The sequence below is a fragment of the Chiloscyllium punctatum genome, chromosome 5 (assembly GCF_047496795.1).
Source record: "Chiloscyllium punctatum isolate Juve2018m chromosome 5, sChiPun1.3, whole genome shotgun sequence".
In the NCBI taxonomy this organism is placed as follows: domain Eukaryota; kingdom Metazoa; phylum Chordata; class Chondrichthyes; order Orectolobiformes; family Hemiscylliidae; genus Chiloscyllium; species Chiloscyllium punctatum.
The window spans coordinates 106,686,091-106,714,004 of NC_092743.1; positions in this window are offsets into that span (position 1 = coordinate 106,686,091).

Below are 27,914 nucleotides of genomic sequence, written 5' to 3' on the forward strand. Positions count from 1 at the left end.
GAGAGAAAGACTTGCTTTTATATAATCTCTTTTACAAACTCGACATTTGAAAGCACTCTACAGCCAATGATGCATCATCATTGTTGTTATGCAAGAAAAGCCAATTTCTTACAGCAAGATTCCACAAAGAACAATTAAGTAAAGGATGTCTTTTGTGGTGACACTGGCTGATGGATAAATATTTGTGAAGACACGGTTGGGATAAATCAAATGTTTGCAAATGCTGGAAGTCTGAAATGAAAGTGTGAAAAGTGCTGGAGAAACTCGGCAGACCTGGCAGCATTTGTTGAGAGAGAAACAGAGTTAACATTTTGAATCTAATATTACTCTTCTTCCGAACTAAAGGGAGGTGGTAAAAAAGATTACAAACAATCAAAAACTGAGGTGGTGGAGGCTCCTCTACCCCTTGAGCCCACTCTGCAATTAATAAGATCATGGCTAATCTATTGTAGTCTCAAATCCAAAGTCACACTTACCCTTGATCACTTTAACAAGAATCAATCCACTTCTGCCTTAGAAATATTGAATGACTCTGCTACCACATCTTTTCCCAGAAGAGAGTTTCAAAGAATCCTGGTCCTCTGTGGCCTGATTTTTTACACAGTGGTCTCTCATTCTGAATTCCCTCATGAGAGAAAGCATCCTCTCCACATCCACCCTGTCAAGACCCCTCACAACCTTACATATTTCAATCAAGTCATGCTAACTCCTCTAAATTCCAATACATAGAAGTTCAGGTTGACAAACCTAGACATTGTCTCACTGGCACACTGTACAATGAAGCATTCCTCCATACTTTTATATTTTATTCTCCTCACCATTAATGGTAATATTTGGTTAAAAATCATACAACACCAAGTTATAGTCCAGGTTATATTGGTGCTTCTAATTAAATCTGTTGGACTATAACCTGGTGTTGTTTGATTTTTAACTTTGTACACGCCAGTCCAACACTGGCATCTCCAAATCATGGTAATATTTGATTAGCCTTCCTGATTACTCGCCGTACCTCTACGATCGTTTGCGATTCAGGCACTAAGATGCCCAAATCTCCCTGCATCACAGTGCTTTGCAATTTCAACCATTTAGCTGAGGATAATATGTTTTTTTTTTCCTGCCAAAATGAACAATTCCACATTTTCTTACATTGTATTCCATTTGCCACACCTTTGGCCACTCACTTATATCTTTGTAGCCTCCTTATGTCTTCTTCACACATCACTTTCCAACCTATCTTTGAATCATCAGCAGATTTGGCAACCATAACATCCATCCTTCATCTAAATTGTGTATGCAAATTGTAAAGTTAAGGCCAAATACCACTTGCTGTGGCACACCACCCATTGCAAATTGACAACCTGAAAAAGAGTCATCTCTGTTTCCTGTTAGCCATCAATCTCCTATTAATGTCCAAATGCTATCTCTTACGCCATGAACGTTTATTTCAGCAATGAAGGCCTTTGTTCTATGGAAAAGGGGGTGGGAGATCTAGTAGAACAGAAGAGAAGGTCAGAGGAAGGTTAGAGGGTGAGGGAGATTAGATATCACAAATGGGACAGACCAGATGGCAAAGGCAATTGTTAATGATTGTCTAGAATGATTGTCCATTGTGAGTGTTAATAATAGATGTTAATGACAGAATTTAGGTCAGCTCTACTGAATGCACAATCAAGAAAATCTGACAAAAAAGTGTGTGTGTGTGTGTGTGTGTGTGTGTGTGTGTGTGCACACGCGTGTGTCTGTGTGTGTCTAGTCATGCGTGCATTGGAGAAACAACATAGACACAGTTATGATCTGAATGTTGAGTTCAGAAGGCGTTTAGGTTCCAGAGCGAAAAGTGAGGTGTTGTTCCTCCAGCCTACATTGGGCTTCACTGAAGTACCAGGAAAACTGAGGACAGTAGTGTGAGCATAGCAATAACAAATCACCAGAAGGTTAGAGTCATGCTAATGGATTGAGTGAAAAATGTTGTGAAAATAATCACCTAGTTTGCAATTAGAATCCCCAGTACAGAGGAGACCACTTTTGTGAGCAGTGAATATAATAGATGAGAATGAAAGAAGTATTTGTGGTGCTGCTTCACCTGAATAGAGTGTTTGGGGCCTTGGATGGAAGGGAGGGAAAAGGAAAAAGGACACTTCCTACAATTGCGTAGGAAGGTGCCATGGGAGCAGGATGAGGTGGTGAGGTGATAGAGGAACAAAGCAGGATGTAACAAAGGGAATGGTCCCTTCAGAATGCTGATTGGGAAGGGGAGGGAAAGATGTGATTTATATCATGTTGGGGGTGGCAGAAAGGACGGTAGATGACCTTTTGATTATGAAGGCTGGTGGGATGGAATTAATGAACAAAGAGAACTGTCTGGTGATTGTGGGAGGAAGAGGAAGGGTGAGGGCAAAAGCAAGGGATATGGATTGGATGCATTTAAAGGTTCTGTCCACCACAGTAGGTGGAAAGTCCTCAACTGAGGAAAAAGGAAGACATGTTTAAGACAAATGATGGATGGTTGTCATCAGTACAGAAGATATGATTTAGATTAGATTAGATTCCCTCCAGTGCGGAAACAGGCTCTTCAGCCCAACCAGTCCACACCAACCCTCCGAAGAGTAACCCACCCAGACCCATTTCCCTCTGACTAATGCACCTAACACCATGGGCAATTTAGCTTGGCCAATTCACCTGACCTACACATCTTTGGACTGTGGGAGGAAACCGGCGCACCCGGAGAAAACCCACGCAGACACGGGGAGAATGTGCAAACTCCACACAGACAGTCACCCAAGGCTGGAATCAAACCTGGGACCCTGGTGCTGTGAGGCAGCAGTGCTAACCACAGAGCCACCGTGCCGCCCTATGGAGGTAGAGAAACTGGGAAACTGAAATGGTTTCCTAACAGGATGTGAGGAAGGGTAGTTGGAATTGCTGTGGGAGTTGGTGGGCTTGCAATGAATATTCAAATGTAAGGAAGTGAAAAGTCAGAGATAGACCAGGAGATGGTGAGAGTGGGTAGAATATGGAAACAAAATTGATTCTCATTTTCCAGTTCTGAATGAGATTAGGATGAAGAACCACAACAATCATTAAGTACTGGAGGAAGTATTGTAGGAGACTGCCCATATATGGCGGAAACAAGGAATGGTCCGTGAACTCCACAAAAATACAGGTATAGCTAGGGCCCCTCTGGCAGTGCAGGACTATTTCAGTGCTGAAGCTATCATAATGCAACACTGCCTTGGTACCCCCAACCCACAGTAGTTTCGTGCTGCCTTGGTTTAGACCTTTTGTAACTGTAGCAATCCCAGAGTGCTGACCCTTTTTAATCATGCAATGCTCCCTCAGTAACAACCCTCTCATATTCAGTACCATTTCAGTATTTTCCCTCTGACAGTATAGTGCTCACTCAGTACTGACCCTCTGACAATGCAGCACTCTTTCTGTACTGACCCTCAGACAGTGCAGCTCTCCCTCAGTGCTGACCCCATGAAAGCACAGAACTCCCTCAGTGCTGACTTATGACAAAGCAGCGCTCCCTCAGTGCTGACCCTAGTTTCTCAGTTCTGACATGGAATGCCAACCTGGACTGTATGCTGAAGCCTATTTTTAAGAGTTTAAGAGTCTGTTGATTATCTGATAAGCAACAAACTCTACACTTCTGAAGAGATCAGGTCACAACTGTAGATGGGTAATCACAACAAAAAAAACTATTGAAAAGAGCCAGTTTATTCCTGTGTTTTCAGAGCATAAAAATGATGCTTGTAAATCACTTATCTGACTAGAGAATGACATCAGTTTTCCAGCATGTGTTTTGTTCCTGCTGGGCTGTGATATCTGTAATGCAGGAGATGGATCGAGTGCCAAGTATGAGCGAGAAATGTGTTCTCTTGAGGAAAGGTATCACTGCATCGACACTGGTTTAAGGTTTTGCCTCATTGAAAAATCAATATCCATTTGTATCAGTGACATGTGACTGTCAGACAGACTCTGGATTGCTTGGAATATGTCTGCAATCATCACGTGAAGTCTGATCATTGTTACTTGATTCTCCTTTCGTTGTGCACTGAAGTGACTTTGGCATTAAGATGGCACTTATGCTTTTCTTTCTACTCCTACCACTTCAACCTCTTGCTTTTGTTCATTTTAACGTTTTAACCAGCACCGTTTATGTTGAATTAAAGGCTGCATTTAAAAGCACAACAGTAATATCGATACTGAAAACAAAAGAGAACACAAGCTCCTGAAAATGGACTTGGAGATAATGTTGCAGATATAGCCTCGAGCTGCCTGCTAATGAATATGTTTACAAAGTTCGAGTGAAAGTCTGAGCATCTCAGCGATGGGCCCAAAACTAAGAGAGATCTTTATCATTTAATGCTGTATCCCACAGTATTTAAAGCCAGCCTGCACCCCTGACCATGATCCTATCATTTCCCTTTCAGTCTCCCAAGAACTGCCACCTGGACAGGTGAGAAAGTAGAAATACATGGTGATGGAGAAATACTGTCTCTCACTTACAGTTGCAGTAGTCACCAGCTCCCATTCTGACACTCTGCATAACTGGCAAGATAGCTTAGAAATGGGATCTGCATCGGGTATGAGTAGCCCTCAGTTTTCGGGGGATCAAGGATAGTATAGGTCCTAGTTCACCGACAGGTGAGATTACACACTAGTTCTGTTTCAGAGGACCCAGATAAGGACTTTGATGGGACAGCTTACCGAAGAAGGCTGATGGCTATGCACAATGAAATGTTTGGGGCATTAGAAAGATTGCCATCAGTTCAATCTTTTTTAATCTCAAATTTAATTTCAGATATGCACTAACTAAAACATAGAAACAGGCATATTTGAAGCAAACAAACTGAGTTGCTTTCAAACTAGATGTTAAATTAGAAGTTGAATATATAAATTCACTTCTGAGTCCAGTTGGGACTATGACTGATGATGGTATACTTTGCCAAAGGATATACTTTCGACCATGTTATGTAAGACATTACCAATTATTTTTACCTTAAATAAAATGCATGAAACAGAAAAACAATGAAAGAGTTCAGCATTTAGGGGCAGTCATAAGGAATTTCAATGATGATCATGACAGATTATTGGAAAAATGTGGTAACGGAGCTTTAAAGTCAGATTTCATAAGAGACAGAATTGTTGCTAGAATTGCTGATCAGTTAGAGTCAAGAGAAGATTCGACTCTGGCAAAAGCTATTCATATTCAGAGTGAAGCAGAACTCTAGAAAGCAAGACAGATTAATCTGGAGGAGAGGATTTTCACATGTTATGATGTCTATCACTGGTGGCTTGTAGTTGGGGTAATCAGCCTGTTCAGACATGTTATAACATGCCGCTGAAGCAACAGGAACTTGAACCAGTGCTTCTGGCCCACAGGCAGGAACACTACCCTTGAACCTCGATATATTTGAATTCAGATATATTATAACACCTCTCTGGGCAAGGTTGGACTTGAGTTTATAAATACATTAAGGACAAAAGGGTAACTAGGAGAGAATAGCAGCAGAGAGCGGCGGGAGTTGGGCGGAAGTGAAGTTGGAGCGCAGAGGTTGTTGGGAAGGTGTGTGAGTGTTATTTAAGTACTGTGTGTTAACACAGTAGGGCCTCCTCTTACCAAAGTTAAAAGTCCACAGACTTGCAACAAAACACGGGGGTCGAGGGAAGTTTCTGTTGAGAAAAGAGCGAGTCTTTGGCTCAGGAGTCTTCGACAAAGAAGTTGAGAGAAGTGATTACGCCACAGTTGAAGAGGGTGAAGACATGACTGCCAAGCTGATTCAGTGTACTGCGTGCATGATGTGGGAGGTCAGGGACTCTGGTGTAGCTGGCTCGTATAACTGTGGAAAGTGTGTACACGTTCAGCTTCTGACAGAGCATATTGCAGCACTGAAGAAAGAACTAGATGACCTCAGGCTCATCTGAGAGAACGAGATCTTTCTGGACAGGACCTTCAGCGAGGTTATTACAGCGAGCATACCAGAAGAGAGTAGAAGGGAGAAGACAATGAGGAAGGCAGAGATGAGGCAAGGGCAAGAGACCCTGGAGGAAGTACCTGTCGGGAACAGGTTGAATCTCTTGGAAACCATAAGAGACGTCAATGTCAGTCCGAGAGGCGGTCAGGTCTGCCAATCAGAAATTGGCATGGAGGCAGAGCCGAGGAGTCAGACATCACACAGAGCCGTGGTAATAGGGGGCTCTATAGTGAGAGGGACTGAAAGGGGTTTCTGCGGCATAAGGCGGGATTTGAGGATGGTGTGTTGCCTTCCTGGTGCCAGGATTAAGGACATCGCAGACAGAGTGCAGGAAATCCTCAAGGGCGAAGGTGAAGAGCCAGACGTGGTGGTGCATGTCGGCACAAATGACATCGGTAAGAAGAGGAGGGACATTCTACAGCAGGACTTTGGAGAACTCGGAAGAAGGCTGAAAAGCAGGACATCCAGGGTGGTTATCTCCAGTTTGCTTCCAGTTCCTCAGGCTGGAGAGGACAGGAACAGGGAGATAATGGACTTGAATGTGTGGCTGGGGAACTGGTGCAGGAAGCAAGGATTTAAATTCTTGGATCACTGGGGTATGTTTAGCGGTAAGGATAAATTATACAAGAGGGATGGGTTGCACCTTAATAGGTGGGGGACCAGCATTCTGGCAGGCAGGTTTGCCACTGCAACACAGCTGTGTTTAAACTAAATAGCGGGGGGGAGGGGACAAACTGGAAGTTTAAGAAGGAAGTTAAAGGGAAAGTTAGAACAAGAGAAGTCAAGAAAGACAACGGAATCAATGGAGCAGAAAACTCAAAAATGTATCATGCCATAATGTCAAGTGAAATAGGGATTGATAGGAAGGGTGAGGGGAGTAACAAGTTAAAAATATTATATATGAATGCACGAAGCATTAGAAATAATGTGGATGAGCTTGAATTTGGACATTGGCAGTTACAATGTTGTGGGGATAACTGAGACGTGGCTTCAAGTGGACAGGGCCTGGGAAATGAATATTCAAGGCTATACGTGCTATCGTAAAGACAGACTGACTGGCAGAGGGGGTGGGGTGGCCCTGCTGGTAAGGGATGATATTCAGTCCCTTGCGCGGGGGGACCTAGAATCAGGGGATGTAGAGGCAGTATGGATAGAGCTGAGAAATTCTATGGGTAGAAAGACCCTAATGGGAGTTATCTGCAGGCCCCCAAACAGTAGCCTGGATGTAGTGTGTAAGTTGAATAAGGAGCTGAAATTGACCTGTCGCAAAGTTGTTACTACAGTTGTTATGGGGGATTTCAACATGCAGGTAGACTGGGAGAATCAGGATGGTACTGGACCCCAAGAAAGGGAGTTTGCGGAGTGCCTCTGAGATGGATTCTTAGAACAGCTTGCGCTGGAGCCTACCAGGGAGAAAGCAATTCAGGATCTGGTGTTGTGCAATGAACCAGATTTGATCAGGGACCTCGAAGTAAAGGAGCCATTGGGAGGTAGTGACCACAATACAATAAGCTTTAATCTGCAGTTTGAAAGGGAGAGGGTAGAATCAGAAGTGACAATGTTTCAGTTGAATAAGGAGAACTATGGAGCTATGAGGGAGGAGCTGGCCAAAGTTCAATAGTGCAATACCCTAGCAGGGATGGCAGTGGAGGAACAATGGTAGGTATTTCTGGGTATAATGCAGAAGATGCAGGATCAGTTCATTCCAAAAAGGAAGAAAGATCCTAAGGGGAGGCAGGGGTGGCCGTGGCTGACGAGGGAAGTTAAGGACCATATAAAGACAAAAGAGAAAAAGTATAACATAGCAAAGATGAGTGGGAAATTGGAGGATGGGGAAGCTTTTAAAGAATAGCAGAGGATTACTAAGAAGGAAGCAAAGAAAAAAATAAGGTACGAAGGTAAATTGGCCAAAAATATAAAGGAGGATTGTAAAGGCTTTTTTAGGTATGTGAAAAGAAAAAAAATGGTTAAGACTAAAATTGGGCCCTTGAAGACAGAAACGGGTGAATTTATTACGGGAACAAAGAAATGGCAGAAGAGTTGAATTGGTACTTTAGATCTGTGGGAAGACACGAGCAATCTCCCAGATGTAACAGTGGCTGAAGGACCTGAACTGAAGGGAATTTATATTAGGCAGGAAATGGTGTTGGAGAGACTGTTAGGTTTGAAGGCTAATAAGTCCCTGGGACCTGATGGTCTGCATCCCAGGGTACTGAAGGAGGTGGCTGTAGAAATCGTGGATGCATTGGTGATCATTTTCCAATATTCTATAGATTCAGGATCAGTTCCTGCGGATGGGAGGGTGGCTAATGTTGTCCCACCTTTTAAGAAAGGAGGGAGAGAGAAAACAGAGAATTATAGAATAGTTAGTCTGACCTCAGTGGTGGGAAAAATGCTGGAGTCAATTATAAAGGATGAAATTACAACACATCTGGGTAGCAGTAACAGGATTGGTCAGAGTCAGCATGAATTTATGAAGGGAAAATCATGCTTGACTAATCTTCTGGAATATTTTGAGGATGTAACTCTGAAGATGGACAAGGGAGATCCAGTGGATATAGTACACCTGGACTTTCAGAAAGCCTTTGATAAAGTCCCACATAGGAGGTTAGTGAGCAAAATTAGGGCGCATGGTATTAGGGGCAAAATACTGACATGGAGTGAAAATTGGTTGGCTGACAGGAAACAAAGAATAGTGATAAACGGCTCCCTTTCGGAATGGCAGGCGGTGACCAGTGGGGTACCGCAGGGATCAGTGCTGGGACCGCAACTTTTTACAATGTACATTAATGATATAGATTAAGGTATTAAAAGTAATATTAGCAAATTTGCTGATGACACAAAACTGGGCGGCAGGGTGAAATGTGATGAGGATGTTAGGAGAGTACAGGGTGACCTGGACAGGTTAGGTGAGTGGTCAGATGCATGGCAGATGCAGTTTAATGTGGATAAATGTGTGGTTATTCACTTTGGTGGCAAGAACAGGAAGGCAGATTACTACCTAAATGGAATCAAGTTAGGTAAAGGGGCAGTACAATGAGATCTAGGTGTTCTTATACATCAGTCAATGAAAACAAGCATGCAGGAACAGCAGGTAGTGAAGAAAGCTAATAGCATGCTGGCCTTCATAACAAGAGGGATTGAGTATAGAAGCAAAGAGGTCCTTCTGCAGCTGAAAAGATTCCTGATGAGACTGCACCTGGAGTATTTGGCACAGTTTTGGTCTCCAAATTTGAGGAAAGACATTCTGGCTATTGAGGGAGTGCAGCGTAGGTTCACGAGGACTATCTTATGCTGAAAGATTGGAGTGACTGGGCTTGTATACACTTGACTTTAGAAGGCTGAGAGGGGATCTGATTGAGACGTATAAGATTATTAAAGGATTGGAAACTCTGGAGGCAGGAAGCATACTTCCGCTGACGGGTGAGTCCTGAACCAGAGGACGCAGTTTAAGAATAAGGGGTAGGCCACTTAGAACAGAGTTGAAGAGAAACGTCTTCATCCAGAGAGTGGTGGGTGTATGGAATGCTCTGCCCCAGAAGGCTGTGGAGGCCAAGTCTCTGGATACTTTCAAGAAAGAGTTGGATAGAGCTCTTAAGGATAGTGGAATCAAGGGTTATGGGGATAAAGCAGGAACAGGATACTGATTGAGGATGATCAGCCATGATCATAATGAATGGTGGTGCTGGCTCGAAGGGCAGAATGGCCTACTCCTGCACTTATTGTCTATTGTCCAATAGGGCCCCTCAAAGATCAGCAAGGCAGCCTTTCTATGGAGCCGCAGGAGATGGGGGATATATTAAATGAGTATCTTGCATCAGTATTTACTGTAGAAAAGGACATGGAAGGTATAGAATGTCGATAAATAGATGGTGACATCTTGAAAAATGTTCATATTATAGAGGAGGAAGTGCTGGATGTCTTGAAATGCATAAAAGTAGATAAATCCCCAGGACCTTTTTGTCATTTTGTCATTTACATAAATGATTTGGATGTGAGCATAAGAGATACAGTTAGTAAGTTTACAGATGACACCAAAATTGGAGATGTAGTGGACAGCAAAGAGGGTTACCTCAGATTACGACGGGATCTTGATCAGATGGGCCAATGGTCTGTGAAGTGGCAGATGCAGTTTAATTTAGATAAATCATAGAATCCCTACAGTGTTGAAACAGGTCATTCAGCCCATCCAGTCTGCATCGACTCTTTGAAGATCATCTCACCCCGACCCGCCTCTACCCTGTCATGGTAACCCAGCATTTCTCATACCTAATCCTCCTAACCTTCACATCCCTGGACACTATGGGTAATTTAGCATGGCCAATCCACCCTAACCTGCATATCTTTGGACTGTGGGAGGAAACCAGAGCACGCGAGGGAAGCCCACTCAGACATGGGGAGAATGTGCAAACTCCACACAGATGGTTGGCCTAGGCTGGAATCGAACCTGGATTTTTGGCACTGTGAGGCAGCAGTGCTAACTGCTGAGTCACCGTGCTGCCCATTGCTGCAGGAAGAAGGTAAAGAAGTGGGGGTAGAGTTTGGGTTGGGTGAGAAAAGGAAAACAATTTATCATTGTTCATGGGTTTAGTGGTCAGGATTGCTTTAGGGGCCGAGGAATTGAAATTTGAAGTGGTCTGAGGGGGGCCCAAGTGGTTTTTATTTGGCAGCGGTGGGGCAGTATGGAAGGGTGTGGTCAACTGCTGCCGTTAGGAAAGGATCATTATGGGGGGAGTTTTTTTTTAGAGGGATGCAGATAGCACGCTGTCAGGGATTCGGAACAGACAGGAAGGTTCGGAAAGGTTACACCACCACTGGAGATAGTTCAAAAGAGATTCACTAGACTGTGGGAGGGTCACTTGACCCGAAATGTTAACTGACTTCACTCTACAAATGCAGCCAGACCTGCTGATTTTTTTTTCCCAGCGATTTCTGTTGCTGTTTCACTGGACTGAGTCCTGGCATTAAGGGATTGACATTTCTAGAATGGCAAAACATGTTAGAGCTTTGCTCATTAGAGTTTAGAAGAACAAGAGGAAATCTTATTAAAACATATAATTTTCTGAAGTGGCATGACAGGGTAATCAGAGAGTTAGATAGGGTGGACAGGGAGAGCCTTTTTCCGAGTATGGGGACGGCAAACACGAGGGATCACAACTTTAAAGTGAGGGAAGATAGGTATAAGACAGATGTCAGAGGTAGTTTCTTTACTCAGAGAGTAGTAAGGGTATGGAATGCTTTGCCTGCATTGGTAGTAGATTCGCCAAGTTTAAGTACATTTAAGTCGTCATTGGACAGGCAAATGGACGTACATGGAATAGTTTAGGTGGGATGGGCTTCAGATTAGTATGACAGGGCGGTGCAACATCGAGGGCCGCAGGGCCTGTACTGCGCTGTAATGATCTATGTTCTATGTTCTATGTTGAGAAAATGTTTCCCATTCGTGGGGCATCTCAAACTAATAGGCATACTTTCAGAATAAGGGGTCACTTGGACTGAGATGCCAAGGATTTACATCTCCTTGAGGGTAGTAGAAGTCTGGAATTATTTTACCTAGGTGGTTGTGGGATTAGATCCCGGAAATTATTTAGAGAAGGTAGATGGATGTTTGAAATATCGGAGAGTTGAGGGCTATGAGGAACTGGCACGAAAGAGGACTTGAGGCCTGGGACAGATCAGCCATGATTGTGTAGATGGCAGGGATGAATGACCTATTCCTGTTCCTATTATCCCATACAATGAACAAAAGAATATTTAACTAAGGCAGAATTACTGTAACTTTATTGTCTCAAGTCCCTTTAAGTCACACTGCATCACACTGTGGAGTTAATTGCTGCTTCAATCTCTGCAAGTCACTCTAAAGGTTGATGAGAGTTTGGAAATGGTGAAATATTGAATATCTTTAACTATCTCACTCTAGTTTCCTGGAAGCAAAGATTAGTAACAGTGCTTAAGTGATGATGGTCCAAATGATGTCTTTTAGGTGAAGAAAATTTGGAAATTGCCAAATGTGGTTAGTGCCAAGACCAATAAACCAGCATAATAGGGAACCAATATGTTTATGATGATGACAAAGTAACTCATGTTATTAAGACTATAAGAAGAGATAAATGGAAGAACTATATTGAGAGATACAGACTGTTTATTAGAATATAAATATAGAGTTTACAGGGTTTACCGAGAGTGAGAAAAGTTATTTTTAGACAGAGATACAGCAAGCTCAGAGTAGAAATAATCTAGCTAAGCAGAACTTGCTCAAGAGTGCAGTGCAGACAACCAAACCTTATGAGAGATAGAATCCATGAGGATAAAACAGTTGAGTCCATGGGAGCAGCACATTCTGTGGAGACAGGTAAAGTCACCATCATCCTGCTCTGACAACAGAGAGAGAAAACTGGTGGTGGTTTAAGCCAGCAGTCACCATATCACAGGTAAAGGGTGAGGTTGAGGAGGTAGGGACTTCATAGTGACCTCAGCTTGTGCAGGTATCATACTTGTGCTATTAATGTCACTCTTTATTGCAGCTAGTCATCCAACCATCTGTAAGTCTAAAAGTGTGGCACTGGAAAAGCATAGCTGGTCAGGCAGCATCCGAGGAGCAAGAGCTTCCTGATGAAGAACTCATGCTCAAACATTCCTGATGAAGAACTTATGCCTGAAACGTCGACTCTCTTGCTTCTCAGATGCTGCCTGACCGGTTGTGCTTTTCCAGCGTCACACTTTTAGCATCTGCATCTCTAGCATCTGCAGCCTTCACTCTATCCAACCTTCAAATCTAACTAATCCCTTATGGTTGAGAGCAACAGGAAACATTCAATCAGGAAACAGCTTCGATGGCTAAGCAAGCAAACAAAAACTCACAAAATTATATAAACAGACCACAAAAGCTTCTATAAGTATATAAAAGGGAAGAGAGTAGCTAAATTGAACATTACTCCTTTGGAGGAATGTTAGTCCCTGGTGATTTAATAGTGGGGAATGCAGAAATGGCAGAGACACTGAATCAATATTTTGGTTCATAGTGCAGGGCACTAGTACTATCCCAATAGTAATAGGTAATGCAGAGGTTAAAGAAAGGCACTGCTGCCTCACAGTGCTAGGCCTGGGTGCTGGGTTCAATTCCACCCTTGGACAACTGTCTGTGTGAAGTTTGCACATTCTCTGTGTGTGTGCGTGGGTTTCCTCTCATCGTTCAAAGATATGCAGGCTAGGTGGATTAGCCATGAGAAATGCAAGTTTACTGGGATTGGGTAAGGGAGTAGGCCTGGGTGGAATGTTCTTCTGAGTGTCACTGTAGACTTGATGAGTAAATGCCCTGCTTCCACACTGTAAGGATTCTATGATGCTAACTATGAACAGTAATCATTACTCAGAAAAAGTACTGAGCAAGCTATTAGGATTGAAGGCAGACAAGCGCCCATTGCCTGGTGGCTTACGTGCTAGAGTTTTAAAGGAAGTGGCAGCAGAGACTGTTGATCCATTGGTTATAATATTCTAAAATTCCCTGGATGTGGGAAAGGTTCCAGGCGTTTGGAAAAATGCAAATATAAAGCCCTTATTCAAAAAGGAAGGGAAGTAGAAAGTAGGAAACTACAGAATATATCACCAGAAATTGTTAGCATCCTTTATTGGGGAAGCAATAACAAGTCATTTGGAAAAGCAATCTATCGGGGTCAGTGTGGTATTATGAATGGTAAATCGTTAGACTAATTTGCTCCAGTTCTTTGAAGATGGAATAAGCAAAGTGGTTACTGGGGATCTGTTGGTGTTGTATATGTGGGCTTCCAGAAGGCATTTGATAAGATGCCCCACAGAAGATTAACAGACAAGGTCAGATCACATGGGTTAGGGGTAATTTATTAGCTTGGATAGAGGATTGAATAACCAACAAAAATTAGAGTTAGGTTAAATGTGTCTTTTTCTGGCTGGCAAGATGTAACTAATGGGGTGCCGCAGGCACAAGGTATTTACTATCTATACTATTAATAGGATGTAGAGATAGAAAGTACTGTAGCCAAATTTGCAGATGACACTAAAATAGGTGGGAAAATAAGTTGCAATGAAGAAATAAGAAATTAGATATGGATAGAATAGGTGAATGCTCTAAAATTTGGCAGATTAAGTTTGATAAATGTGAGGTAATCCATTTTGATTAGAGGAATAGAAAGGCAACTTATTACCCAATTGTAGAGAAACTTCAGAGTGCTTTAGTGCAGAGGGATCTGGATGACCGCATGCATGAATCACAGCAGGTAATAAGGAGGGCAAATGGAATTTTGACATTAAAGATAAAAAAAAGCAATTGAGTATAAAGGTAGAGAAGCTTTATTTCACCTAAAAACTTAGCAACAATGCCAGATCATTGACATATATTGGGTTGTGATATCTGGTTGACATAGATGAGTTGGACCAAAGGATCTGTTTCTGTGCTGTACATCTCTATGATCTATGACTCTATAAGTGTTACTAGAACTGTACTATGCATTAGTGAGACCACACCTGGAATATTACATACAGATTTGTTCCCGTAATTGAGGAGGGATATAATAACAATAGAGGCAGTTCAAAGGAGATTTCACTAGATTGTTTTCAGAGTTGAGGGATTTGTCTTGCGAAACTAGATTGAGCAGCTTAAGTTTTCATTTCTTGGAGTTTGAGAAGAGATCTAATTGAGGTATATGAGATGGTTAAAGTAATGGAGAAAGGATGTTTCCTAATGTGAGACAATGTAACATGAGAGGTCATAGTTTTAGGATTGGGCACAGCAGGTTTAAATCAGAGGAGAAGCGACTTCTCACAAAGGGTCATGGATCTGTAGAAGGCATTATCCCAGAGTGTGGTGGATGCCAGGACATTGAGTAACTTTAAGGAGGATATTGACATATTTTAATTAGTAATATGTTGAAGTGTTAGGACAGCAGGCAGGAGAGTGGAGTTGAGACCAAGATAAGATCAGCCATGACCGTACTAAATGGCGCAACAGGTTTGAGGGGGGAAATTGTCTATTCTATCTCTTGGTTCTTATGTTCTTAAAGTCAGCTAACATTTAGAGAAAGGGTGATAAATCTATTCTGGGCAATGATAGGCAAACATCAGTGATTGTTTGAATAATGGTATCCAACATCAGACAATTCTTCTGTAATTATGTAAAGAGCTTATTGAAGGGGGAAGCCCTGACTGAATAATTACATTGATTATTTTCAGGAGTTCATAACACAAACTTATTCTGCAATGACTACCAAAACCCATATCAACATTCTTCGCTAAAGAATAAACAGAACTGATGATAATAGGGATATAGGACTCGGCCATATAGCTTGTCGAGCCTGTCCCATCATTCAATGCAATCATGGCTGATCAAATACATCAATACCTTTTACCCACACCATCTCCATAACCCTGTATGTCTTTGGCAATCAGAAACCTATCAATCTCTACCTTAAACATATTCAGGGACTGTACTACCGCAACCCTCTGTGGTAGAAAATTCCAAAGTTTCATAAACTCTGAGTGAAAATTAATCTCCTCACCTTAAACCTAAATGGTATCCCCCTTAATTTTAAAGTTATGCTCTCTGGTTCTCGAATCCACTGCCAGGAGAAATACTTTAATTGTATCTCCCCTCTCCATCCCTTTAAATATTTTGTAAGTTTCAAAGTGACCACCTCTCATTCTTTGAAATTCTGGAGAATACAGCCCAGTTTGCATGATGTCACTTCATAGAACAATCCCGCCATCCTGGGAACGAGTCTGATGAACCTTTGTCACATTTGCAGAGAAAAGGAGATCAAAACTACACTTAATTCTCCAGGTTCAATTGAAGCAAGACTTTATGAAGTATGTACTCAAATTCTCTTGCAATAAAGGTTAACATTCCATTGCTTTTCCTAATAACTTGCTACATCTGTATGTTAGCCTTCAGTGATAAGGACACATTGGTCCCTTTGTATATTTACACTTTCCAACTGCTTGCCACTTAAGAAATACTCAGCAAATTTGTTTCTCCAATCAAAGTGGATAACCTCATATCTTTTTCGACATTATATTCCATCTGCCATTTTCTTGCCCATTCACTAATCTTGTTTAGATTCTCTTGGGGACACTTTATATCTTCCTTGTGATGCATCATCCCACTTGGCTTTACATCATCCGCAAAATTACATTTGGTCATTGATATATATCAACGCTGGAGCCCAAGTACCGATCCTTGCGGTACTCCACAAGTCACAGTTTGCCAGCATGAGAATGACTCATTTGTTCTTACTCACTGTTTTCTGTCTGTTAATTAATCAGTAATCCATGCCGGTACATTATCTCCAACCAATGTGCTTTAATTTTTCTAAACAGCCTCCTGGAGAGGACTTCATCAAAAGCCTTCTGAGAAACTAGGTATACCAGGTTCATCAAATCTCTTTTTTGAAATTTGCTAGTAAAGTCTTCAAAAAATCTCCAACAAGTTAATCAAGCATGATTCCCATTCACAAATGTGTGCTGACAGTGCCCAATTAAATCATTATCAACCAACAGTCCATTTATCACATTTATAAAAGATAATGCATTTTTCCTACATCTTATGTAATTCTAAAAGATCTGTAGTTGCCCATTTTCTCTCACTCCCTTCTTAAATAATAGGGTAATATTTTCTACTTTCCAATCCATAGGAATCATACCAGAAACTCTGGAAGTTCTCCCGAGCCATTTGGGTCTCAAGTTCCGGGAGATTTTTAAAAATATCTTTCTCAGTGAAAGTAGACAGGAAGTAATCATTTAACTTCTTTGTCATTTTCTCTATTCCCCATTATAAATACCCCTGACTCTGCCTGCAATGGATCCACATTCATTTTAGCCAAATATTCCTTCTTACAAATCTATATAAGCAAAAAAAAAGCCAAAGAACTGCAGTATGCTCCTTAGTGGGTCCTCAACATACTGCTCAAGAAACTCTCTTAAACTATACTCTCCACAGCGTTAGTATTCAATTGGTCTACCTAGTCTATCATTAAATTGAAGTTGCCCATAACATCTGTGTCATCCATGTTACGTGTTTCTCTCCAAATGTAAGACCTGCAACGTTAACTCTGCTTTCTCTCTACAGATGCTGCCAGACCTGCTGAGTTTTCCAGCAATTTCAGTTTTTTGTTTAAGTTTTTACAGTTATTTTTATGTTTTTTTTTGATGGATTACATTCTTCCATTCCCTATTAGTTTCTTGGTCCTCCGTTGGTGCATTCCAAAAAAACCCCAGGCCTCAGACATACTGCTTTAATCTTACACAATTCTAAATTTTCTTTGTTGGCTACAGTTGGCCGACCTCTGTTCAGGTTTTGCACCTTGAACCTGTATAGTTGCTGCAACTCCTGTAGTTGTTCTTACAATGTTATCTATTGCCCATTTTGCTTATTGACCTTGGCCAATTTGTGATTCATGCCTTCATTATTTCCTGTATTCAAATTTAACATCTTTTCTTCAGATTGAATGATCACATTTTGAAATATGCTGTTATATTCTATCATATTGTGGTCACTCATCCCTGCTCAAGAAAACCCAGATACTCTCTTAAACCATACTCTCCACAGCTTTAGTATTCAATTGGTCTACCCAGTCTATAGATAGATTGAAGTTGCCCATAATATCTGTGTCATCCATGTTACATGCTTCTCTCAATTTCTGATTAATGCCATGCCCCTTACTATCACTATTACTTGGTGGCCTATGAATAACTCCAACCAACATCTTCTGTGCCTTAGTGTTTCTCAGCCCCAACCAAACAGATTTCCACTCATTGTTCCCTTGATCTGAGATCCTCCCTTAGTAATGTACCTCTTATTTCCAGTGTAATACCACCTCTTTTTCCTTTGTATCTGACCTATCTAACCATCAAACATCCTTGAATATTCAGTTCCATGCAGCCATGATCCTGAAATGGCAATTGGATCATCTCCAATTGTGCAATAGAATATCTCCCGTGTTGTGAATGCTGCATGCATTCAGTCCCCATACGTCTGCTGTTGAAGCATGCTCGGTGCCTGGCTTTGTTTCTCCTGTCATCTAACCTTCATAGCATCTTTTTGAATTCCTGTCACCAATTTTACTTCTTTCTAATTTGGGTTACCCCTCAGATTCCCACCCCTCTGACATGCTGATTTAAACCCACACCCAACTGCATTAGCAAATCTCCCTGGAAGAACACCAGTCCCTGTCCTAGTAAGATGTAATCCCTCCATTATATACTGATCTCAGCTACCCCTGAATCCAGTCCCAATGCCTCAGAAATCTCATTTCCTCACTCCTACACTTGTTTTCCAGCCATGTTTCTAATTGATCAATCCTCCCTACCCTATGCTAATTGGTTGTACAACTGGGAATAATCTTGAGATTATTGCTCTTGAGGTCCTGCTTTTTAATTTCTGTCCTAAATCCCTGAAATCTGCCTTCAGGACCTCATCCCTCTTCCTATCAATTTTTATTTGGGCCACAACTTCTGGCTGATCCCCTCCCCTAGAATGGTGCCCTGTAGCCACTCCATGACATCCTTGACTCTGGCTCCAGGGAGGCAACGCACCATCCTGGAGAAAAAAAAGACATGAGAAAAACATAAACTAAACATTAATCTTAAAGATTAGAAATATTGACCAATCCTACTCGCCAATCAGCTGTTTTCCCTACACTTGTGATGAAGTACTGCTGTGGGCGCTTGAGATAACTCAAGCCCTCTCTGAGTAGAAGTGTCTCCCCAACTTGATATTTTGCTTCAACAGGCCAGGAATTTGTCTGCTTGATTACTAACTTAGATTTCTGATTTCCTTAACATATGGAGAGAGGTAATTTTCCCTCAAATCTAGCCTGCTATCAGTTTCTCTAGAACCTGTCTGCTTTACTTCACTATTATACTGGCTTCCTTTGTATCATAAAAACATAGAAAATAGGAGCAAAAATAGGCCATTTGGCCCTTCAAGTCTGCTCCACCATTCATTTTGACCATGGGTGCTCATCCAACTCAGTAATTTGCTCCCCCCTTTCCTCCCATATCCTTTGATCCCTCTAGTCTCAATTGCTTTATACAACTCCTTCTTGAAATCATACAATAGTTTGGCCTCATTTGTTTTCTGTGGTAGTGAATTCCTCAGGCTCACCACTCTCTGGGGGAAGAAATTTATCCTCCTCTCAGTTCAAAATGGTCTACTTTGTATTTTTGACTGTGACCCCTGGTTCTGGACTCCCCTGTCATCAGGAACATCCTTCCCTCACCTACCCTGTATCATCCTGTTAGAATTTAGAATGATCTCCTCTCATTCTTCTGAACTTCAGCAAAATAATCCTAACTGAATCAACCTCTCCTCATACTTTAGTCCTGCTATCCCAGAAATCAGGCTGGTAAATTTTTTCTGCATTCCCTGTATAGGAAGAAGTTCCTTCCTCAGATAAGGAGACCAAAACTTTCCACAATATTCCGCGTGTGGTCTGGCAAACCCCTGTATAATTGCAGCAATATACCCTTGCTCCTGTACTCAAATCTTCTCGCTATGAAGGCCAACATAGCATTTGCCTTCTGTACTGCCTCCTGTACCTAAATGCTTACCTTTAGTGACTGGTGAATGAGAACACCCAGGTCTTGTTGCACAATCCACTCTCTCAAAATGTAGCCCTTCAGATAATAATCTGCCTCCCTGTTTTGCTCCCACAGTAGACGACCTCACAATTATCCACATTATAATATATCTGCCATGAATTTTCCCACTCACTCGTCTAAATCACACTGAATCCTCTGCATCCTCCTCACAGCTCACCCTCCCACCCAACTTTGTGTCATCTGCAAAACTGGAGATATTATACTGAAAGGTAAAGGTAAAGTTGTTATGCTCCTACTAGACCATAGGGCTGTTCTCTCATTAGAGAGACAGAGAAAGAGAACTGGTGATGTTTTGGCTTATTACGTTTAGTTCCACCATTCAAATCATTAATATATATTGCAACAGCACAGATCTCTACAGGACCCCACTAATCACTGCCTGCCACTCAGAAAAAGACCCATTTATTCCTAGTCCGTGGGCGGCACGATGGCTCATGTGGGCGGCACGGTGGCTCAGTGGTTAGCACTGCTGCTTCACAGCGCCAGAGACCTGGGTTCAATTTCTGCCTCAGGCAACTGACTGTGTGGAGTTTGCACATTCTCCCTGTGTCTGCATGGGTTTCCTCCGGGTGCTCTGGTTTCCTCCCACAGTCCAAAAATGTGTAGGTTAGGTGATTTGGCCATGCTAAATTGCCCGTAGGTTAGGTGAAGGGGTAAATGTAGGGGAATGGGTCTGGGTGGGTTGCGCTTCGGCGGGTCGGTATGGACTTGTTGGGCCGAAGGGCCTGTTTCCACACTGAAAGTAATCTGTAATCTTTGTTTCTTACCTGCCAACAAGTTCTCTATCCATTTCATTACACTACCTCCAATCCCATGTGTTTTAATTTTACATGCTAATCTCTTATGTGAGAATTTGTTGAAATCCTTCTGCAAGTCCAAATAAAACACATCCGTTGGCACCTCCTTATCAACTCTACAAGTTGGAGAATGTCCTTGGAGAATTCTAATAGCTTTGTCAAGCATGATTTTCCTTTCAAAAATGCATGCTGACTCTGTCTGATCCTGCCAATATTTTCCAAGCCCTCAGCTGTTAAATCTTCTTTTAATGGATTCTAGCATTTTCCCTGCTATCAACGTCAGGCTGACTGGTCTAAAGTTCGCAGTATTTTCGCTGCCTCCTTTTTTAAACAGAGGGGTTACATCAGCTACCGTCCAGTCTATAGGAACTGTTCCAGAGTCTATAGAATGTTGGAAGATGGTCACCAATGTATCCACTATTTCTCAGGTCACTTCCTCAAGTACTCTGGGATGTAGGTTATCAAGCCCTGGGGATTTAAGGGCCTTCAATCTCATCAACTTCTCTAACACCATTTCCCTACTAATACTAATAACTGATTTCCTTCAGTTTCTCCCTCTCACTAAACCCTATGTACATCAACATTTCTGGTATGTTATTTATGTTTCCTCTGTGAATGCAGAACCAAAGTGTGTATTTAGTTGGTCTGTCATTTCTTCATTCCCTATTGTAAATTCCCCTGTTTCTGATTATAAGAGATCTACATTTGTCTTCTCCAACCTTTTTTCTCTTCATGTACCTATAGAAAATGTTACAGTCATTTTTCTGTACCCTGCAAACTTACTCTCAAACTCTATTTTCCTCTTTCTTAATCAATCCTACTTCTGAACTTTAAACTGTTCCCATTCCTTAAGAGTTTTTATTTTCTGGCCACTTTTGTATGTTTCTTCCTTCTAAGCCATGGTTTGGTCACCTTTTCTGTTTCACTTTTGTGTCAGACAAGAATTAATAATTGTTGCAGTGCATCCATGTGCTCTTTGAATGTTTGCCATTGCTTTACATCACCATCCTTCTAAGTAACATGCCCCAACTCGCACTCCATATCATTGTAGTTTTGTCTGTTTAGATTTAGACCATAGCCACAGAATGAACAACATCACTCTCCATCTTGTTAAGGAATTCCATCGTATTGTGGCCACTCATCCCCAAGGGCCTCACACAACTAGATTGCTAATTATTCCTCTTCATTGCACAATACTCAGTCTGGGATGACTTGTTCACCCTCAGTATTAGCGTTAATTTCTTCATCTGAGAGACAGGCTGTTGTTCCAACTATCCCTATTGTTGAGTTCAGTTGTGGAGGGTGCTGCACCAATCACTTTTCTGGAGACCCTGTTTAGTGACAACTGGAGTGCTCCCCCGAGCTACCCAGAAAATAGAAGCTCATCTTCAGAAGTTCTCACATTGGCATCATTAGCCATGCGTTGGGGGTTATACCTTGTTACCCATTAGCCAACTCCAGTCTTGATGTGAGAGAGAATATTTGAGGAACCTGGGAGTTGTACAGAATATAAGTATCGTGGCAGCTCCCTGGATAATGAGTTCATACCTGCAGGAGTTATGCCTGTAGTCACCAACAAGCTGAACATCAAGGACTGATAGCCCTTCTTGTTCAGGAATATGGCTACATGATGCTAGAGAGCTCTGAGTGCTACATGTGCTCAACAACTCATTGTGACTGAGGGAACCCAGCAAAAAGCCATAAATCTGATGACCCGGGCACCTTGGCTGACTAACTCCATGGTGAGCTGGACAAACTAATGCTTTCCTGTATAGAGGGCATTGATTAATTCATAAATGTGCTTCAGGGTATGCTGATTGGGAGACATCTCCCCAGTTGAGTTTTGACAGGAGCTGGTGGTGAGGACATTCAATCCTGCTGTGATCTATGGTTCCACAGGCTTAGCTCTGCCTCCCCAGCTGAGCAGTTGCAGATTTGCCAGCAGGAGATAATAGATGTAGGTGACAGTGACCACAATCACACAAAGATGTGTCCAGTACTGCCTTTCATGCAACGACAGGCTGGTTGGTCTAGAGAGCTTTCACACCTTACACTGTAAGCATTTGTTCAAATAAATGGCTTGATTGTGAAGGAGGTAAAAACAATGACTGCAGATGCTGAAAACCAAATACTGGATTAGTGGTGCTGGAAGAGCACAGCAGTTCAGGCAGCATCCAACGAGCAGCGAAATCAACGTTTCAGGCAAAAGCCCTTCATCAGGAATAAAGGCAGTGAGCCTGAAGCGTGGAGAGATAAGCTAGAGGAGGGTGGGGGTGGGAAGAGAGTTGATTTTAACCCTACTGCGAATCCTCTTGCAAGGATGCCTGCCTTGAAGAAGTTTTCCTCCTCTCTCCCCTTGATTGTGAAGGAGACAAGTCACAGAAGAAGTCTATACTCACCAGAATTTGGAGAAAGAAGTCTATCCATTGGGTACATACCTCATACGTACATACATTATATTAATGAGGTTTGTGAATACTTGTATTTTCTCTTATTGTCATAAAAGATTGCTACCATGAATACAATTCCAACATCTGGGTGTTAATAACTATACATAGAATTTTAATGAATGCAAAAGATGCATCCAGCCATAAAACTAACCCTCCTGAAAGCAAAAGTAATATTCAAACCTGCTGTTAGGAAATTGAATGCTTGCCTCCCGTCTAAATGAGTTCCTCCACCTGCCCTCCAAAAGTTCATTACACAAGGATTGGGCGGAAAGATTCCACCCATTGACTCAATTTCATTTTTCACAGATGCTGTTGAGCATTTCCAGTATGTTCTGTTTTTATTGCAGAATTCTCCAAAGCATTTTACATCCAATTAAATATTTTTGAGTGGGATCACTCTTGCAATATAGGAATCACAGCAGCCAATCTGCATTGAACAAGTTCATACAAACAAAAATAATAATTGGAAAAAAATCTGTTGTTTTTAATGGTATTAGTTGAGGGTTAAATCCTGACCCCAGGGCACTGGTGAGAACCCCTCATTTTCAAAACAGCCAAATTGGGTCATGTGATGCGATCAGAGTTGGCAGATGGGAGAAAGGTTGCTGGCTGATTTGAACTAGCCTCCAATAGTAGAGAACTTCCTTAGTATTGCACAGGGATTACCAGCCTATATTGGGAGGGTTTCAGACTCTGGATTGGAACTTGAACTGATAACTTTCTGAATCAGAGGTGAGAGTGCTGCCCACTAAACCACGAAAGACTATGAGAAGCTGATTCTTTCGAAAAGCAGATTGAACCCAATGATCTGTGCGCTATTATCACCACAGACTAACCAACTTAGCTAATAAGCTAAAGGCACTAAGATGTGATCCCACTGTAATAATGCTGCATCCTATTTCATGACAAAATGTTTAATTTTCTGACAATTCAGTACGTGCAAAGCTGAATCATGGAGTCCTTTGCGTACAGTGCCATTCTCCATGGAATGAATCTGCATTAATAATCGATGACTTTGTCTTCTCTGGTTACACACTTAAAGACACTGTTTTTTAGATTTATGCCAGTCAAGAACACAGAGTTAAATAATTTGACTGATCATAATTTTATTGTCCAGCTATCGAAGACCAGGAAATGGCAAAACAGAAACTCAAAAGTATTTTCACCATTGCTAATATCACACCACATAAATCACTGTGATTTTTGACAAAGCAGTAAATTAACTAAGGGCAACTGATGAGGCAATTAGAAGGTCAAGGATCCATCAATTTTAAATAAGTCCTCCATATTCCAATATTGGAAATCCTTTGACCACTATTGCTCTAAATCACAGCTGAATCAAAGTCTGATATAGAGCTAACAGACTTTGTTTAATATTAATTTTCTCCCCCTACATTTATAGTTCACATCAAGTATCAAATTATATTGAAATATTATGGCTTGACACCGATGAAAAGTCTTTGTGTTCACTTTAATGCTGTGAACTCTATTCAATCTGTGTTACTTAGAGCCATTCAATCACACAGCTCAGATCAAGGCCATTTTGCCCATCAAGACTATCCTGCCCTTTTCAAAGAGCTAACTGATTAGATTCACTCAATCTACTTTTGCATCATAGCCTTATGAATCAATTATCTTCAAGTAGCTATACATCTGCTTTTTGAAAGTTACTTTTTCTTCCACTGCCTTTTCAGGCAGCACATTCTGGATCACAAAATCTAAAATTTTAGGATGAATAAACCGCATTCTCACAAAAAAATGTAATTCGGCAACTAGCCAAGACATATTTTATGTGAATTTTTTTTTGAAAGAGAAATGCAGAGGATATGCAACTACCATATGCACTAGGTTGTTTCACTAACGTAAGATGTACCAAGAATGCTTGCTGCAGGTTTTATATTTGTATATAATTATCCAGGAAGGAGTAAAACATCAGCTCTGGAGACTGAAATGTGAGAAAGAAGTTGTTTAACCAAGCAAGATGAAAATGTCACACACCAGAAAAAAAATTCTGTCTCTAAATGTCAGAATATGAAATGTATTTAATTTCATTTATTTGCTTTGCAAAATATAGTTGAGACAATTTAATTGAAAATATTTTATGATATGTTTGCAGCAGGATAAACATGAATGTCAGTCATGTAATACTCTTGCCTTTGAGTTAGAAGGTTGGGAGTTCAAGTCCTAGTCTAGATACTTGAGCATAATTATAAGGGTGCCAAATCTGGTCAGTTAGTGAAGGAGCATTGTTGCAGATGCTGGATAAGGCCCTCTCTGCTCCTTGGACAAGCATAAAAGATCCCATAGCACTATACAGAGTAGGGGTGTTCTGAACTAAATTTATTCTTCCATAAGCGAAAAAGGATACCATTTTGTATAAGCACATCTCAAAATTCTTTACATCTGTTGAAATACTTTTGAAGTGTTGTGTTTTGGGAACTACTGTTGACAATTTGTGCACAGCAAGACTCCGCAAAAAGCAATGCAATGGTGATGAGATAATTGAATTTTGTCTGTTAGTTGTGATTTATATATTGGCCAGGATACAGGAATTCTTTCTTGCATCCATTTGAGCAAGTAGATGGAGCTCGAGTTTAAATGGCAGTATCTTTGTCACTATACTTTATGTGAATATATAGTGCTGCATTCCTGCAATGTCATCTTAGATCCCATGTTGAAGTCTCTGAAATGGGACTTGATGCAGAACCTCTGTCCTCGGGTGTAAAAGTGCTGCCCACTGACACACAGCAAATGCCTGCATTCTGGTGTATCTGGAGACTGCCATTTCTGCCACTTCTGGATACATATAAAAGGCAAAGAGATAATATTTGTCTGGCAGCACTAATGGGTCCTAATATCTCAGTGTCTATTACTGTCCAGTGTTGACCCTGTGGAAAATCTTTCATTAATATAGTAAATGATCGAGAGCTCTGACCATTAATTCTTTCAACTGTGACGGCCAAGAGATTTCAATAGCTGTCTTCTGAGGATAATTCAGTTTTTCTTTCGAGACCATTGTCTCTGATGCATTGTTTCAATGAACCAGTTAATTCAGCCTCACTGATGCACTCTCCCATATTTTTTGTCCTTTATTTGCTGCTTCTTTCTTCTTCCTCTGAAAATCATATTTATTTTTATTAGCATTCAAATTTCACAGAGCAGTAAATTTGGAAATTTGAAGTTGAAGGTCTGATTTTGAGGCAATGGTAAAATCAATGTCAGTAGATTCAGCACCTGAAGGAAAGATATGGACTCGATGTGCCAAATGTCTTCCTTCAATGCTACACTATGATTCTCTGAAACATGTCCAGGCAAATTTAAGATTTCTTCAACAGCACTTTCCAAACTCACAATCTTGACCACCTTGAAGGACAAGAGCACCAAATTCATGTGAACTCCACTACCAACGAGTTCCCATCCAGATCAAACACAAACCTGACTTGGAAGTATATCATCATTCCTTCAGTGTTACCCGGTCAAACTCCTGGAATTCCCTCCTTGACAGTATTATGGGTGCTCCAATCCATCATGGACTGCAGTGGTCAAGAAGGTAGTTCATTACCATCAAGATGAGCAACAAATCCTGGCCCAGCCAGTGATATCTTGTGAATGAAAAGAAAGCAAGGTCTTTTCTGATTAATGGTCTGCATATTTGTTCTTAATTGCCTTAACTGAGCCATTGATGTAACTGGAACAATTAGCATATTTGTAAGATTATGCTCAATAATTCTAGCATATACACATATATTAGTTGAAATAGCAGACTGCTACTGTCATGTTTCGAATTTGATTTTTATCTAAGCAATTGCAGGGACTCTAATACAAAGTTTGGGGATGGCCACTGATCTTTAAAGGTGGCAGAACTAATTGATAAAGTTGTCATAGGATTAGGATTAGAGTCTTAAAAACAGCATGCAGAGCCCTCAACTTTATTAATTCAGAATGCGAAAGCTTGGAAGTTATCCTAAATATTTGTAACACACATATTAGGTCTCAGCTGGGGTATGTCATCTAATTCTGGCAATCAGGCCTGAGCAGGAATGTCAAGGCCTTGGACTGCACAGGAAATTTATGAGAATCGGACCAGGGCAGAGGGACTTCAATTAAATAGAGAGACCAGAGAAACTGGGATTGTTCTTAGAGCGGAGTGTTAAAGAGAGATCAAATAGTAGAGTTCTGAATTAAGTACAGCTTTTCTAGAGCAAATAAGTGGAAATTGTTTTCACTGGCAGGACAGTTGATAACGAAAGGAGACAGATGCACGATGATCATCTAAAAAAAACAGAGGGGGAGTTGAGTTGTTTACTTTGTACAGTGAGTTGTTATGATCAGGATTGTACTGCCTGAAAATATAATTGAAGCAGATTCTTTAGTGACTTTCAAAAGAGACTTGAATAGATACTAAAAGGGAAAGAGCGGGGAAATGGAACTAATTGAAGAGCTCTTTTAATGAGCCAAAACAGCCACAATTGTACAAATGGCCTCTTCTTGTGCTGTGTGATTCTATAAAACCGCAGCATGTGCACAGGCTATTATTAGCAGTGTTGAATCACACCTTTCCATATCAATTGGATGTTCCATCAAATGTGTTTACACAGCCATTCCTGTTCAAACTGGCTAATTGTGCTGGAAGATTTAAAACAGTTGTAAAGACACAAAGGTAAAGGAACAGCCACATCAATTCTCCACTTGTCTCTGAAAACTCTTATTCTTTTGTAACAGTTATTGAACAGTTGAATTGGTAAAGTAGTTAACTTTGTTGTAGATTCAATTTTAATTAAGATTTTATTTTATCTGGAGATTACAAAATTCACTGTTGAAGAACTAATACTTGCGATGGTGTTGAGAGAAATTCGTCCTTGCTGCTGTTTTCCTTGCACAGTGTTGATTCATTCAAGGTAACAATTCTCCTTGTCATCATTATTATGTACCTGTCTGTTTCATGCTGTCTGTTATATATCTGTACAGGTGGGTGGGTTAAAGGTGAGTTTTACAGATGGGTGTGTTACAGGTGGGTGTATTGCAGCTGGGTGTGTTACAGGTGGTTGTGTTAGATG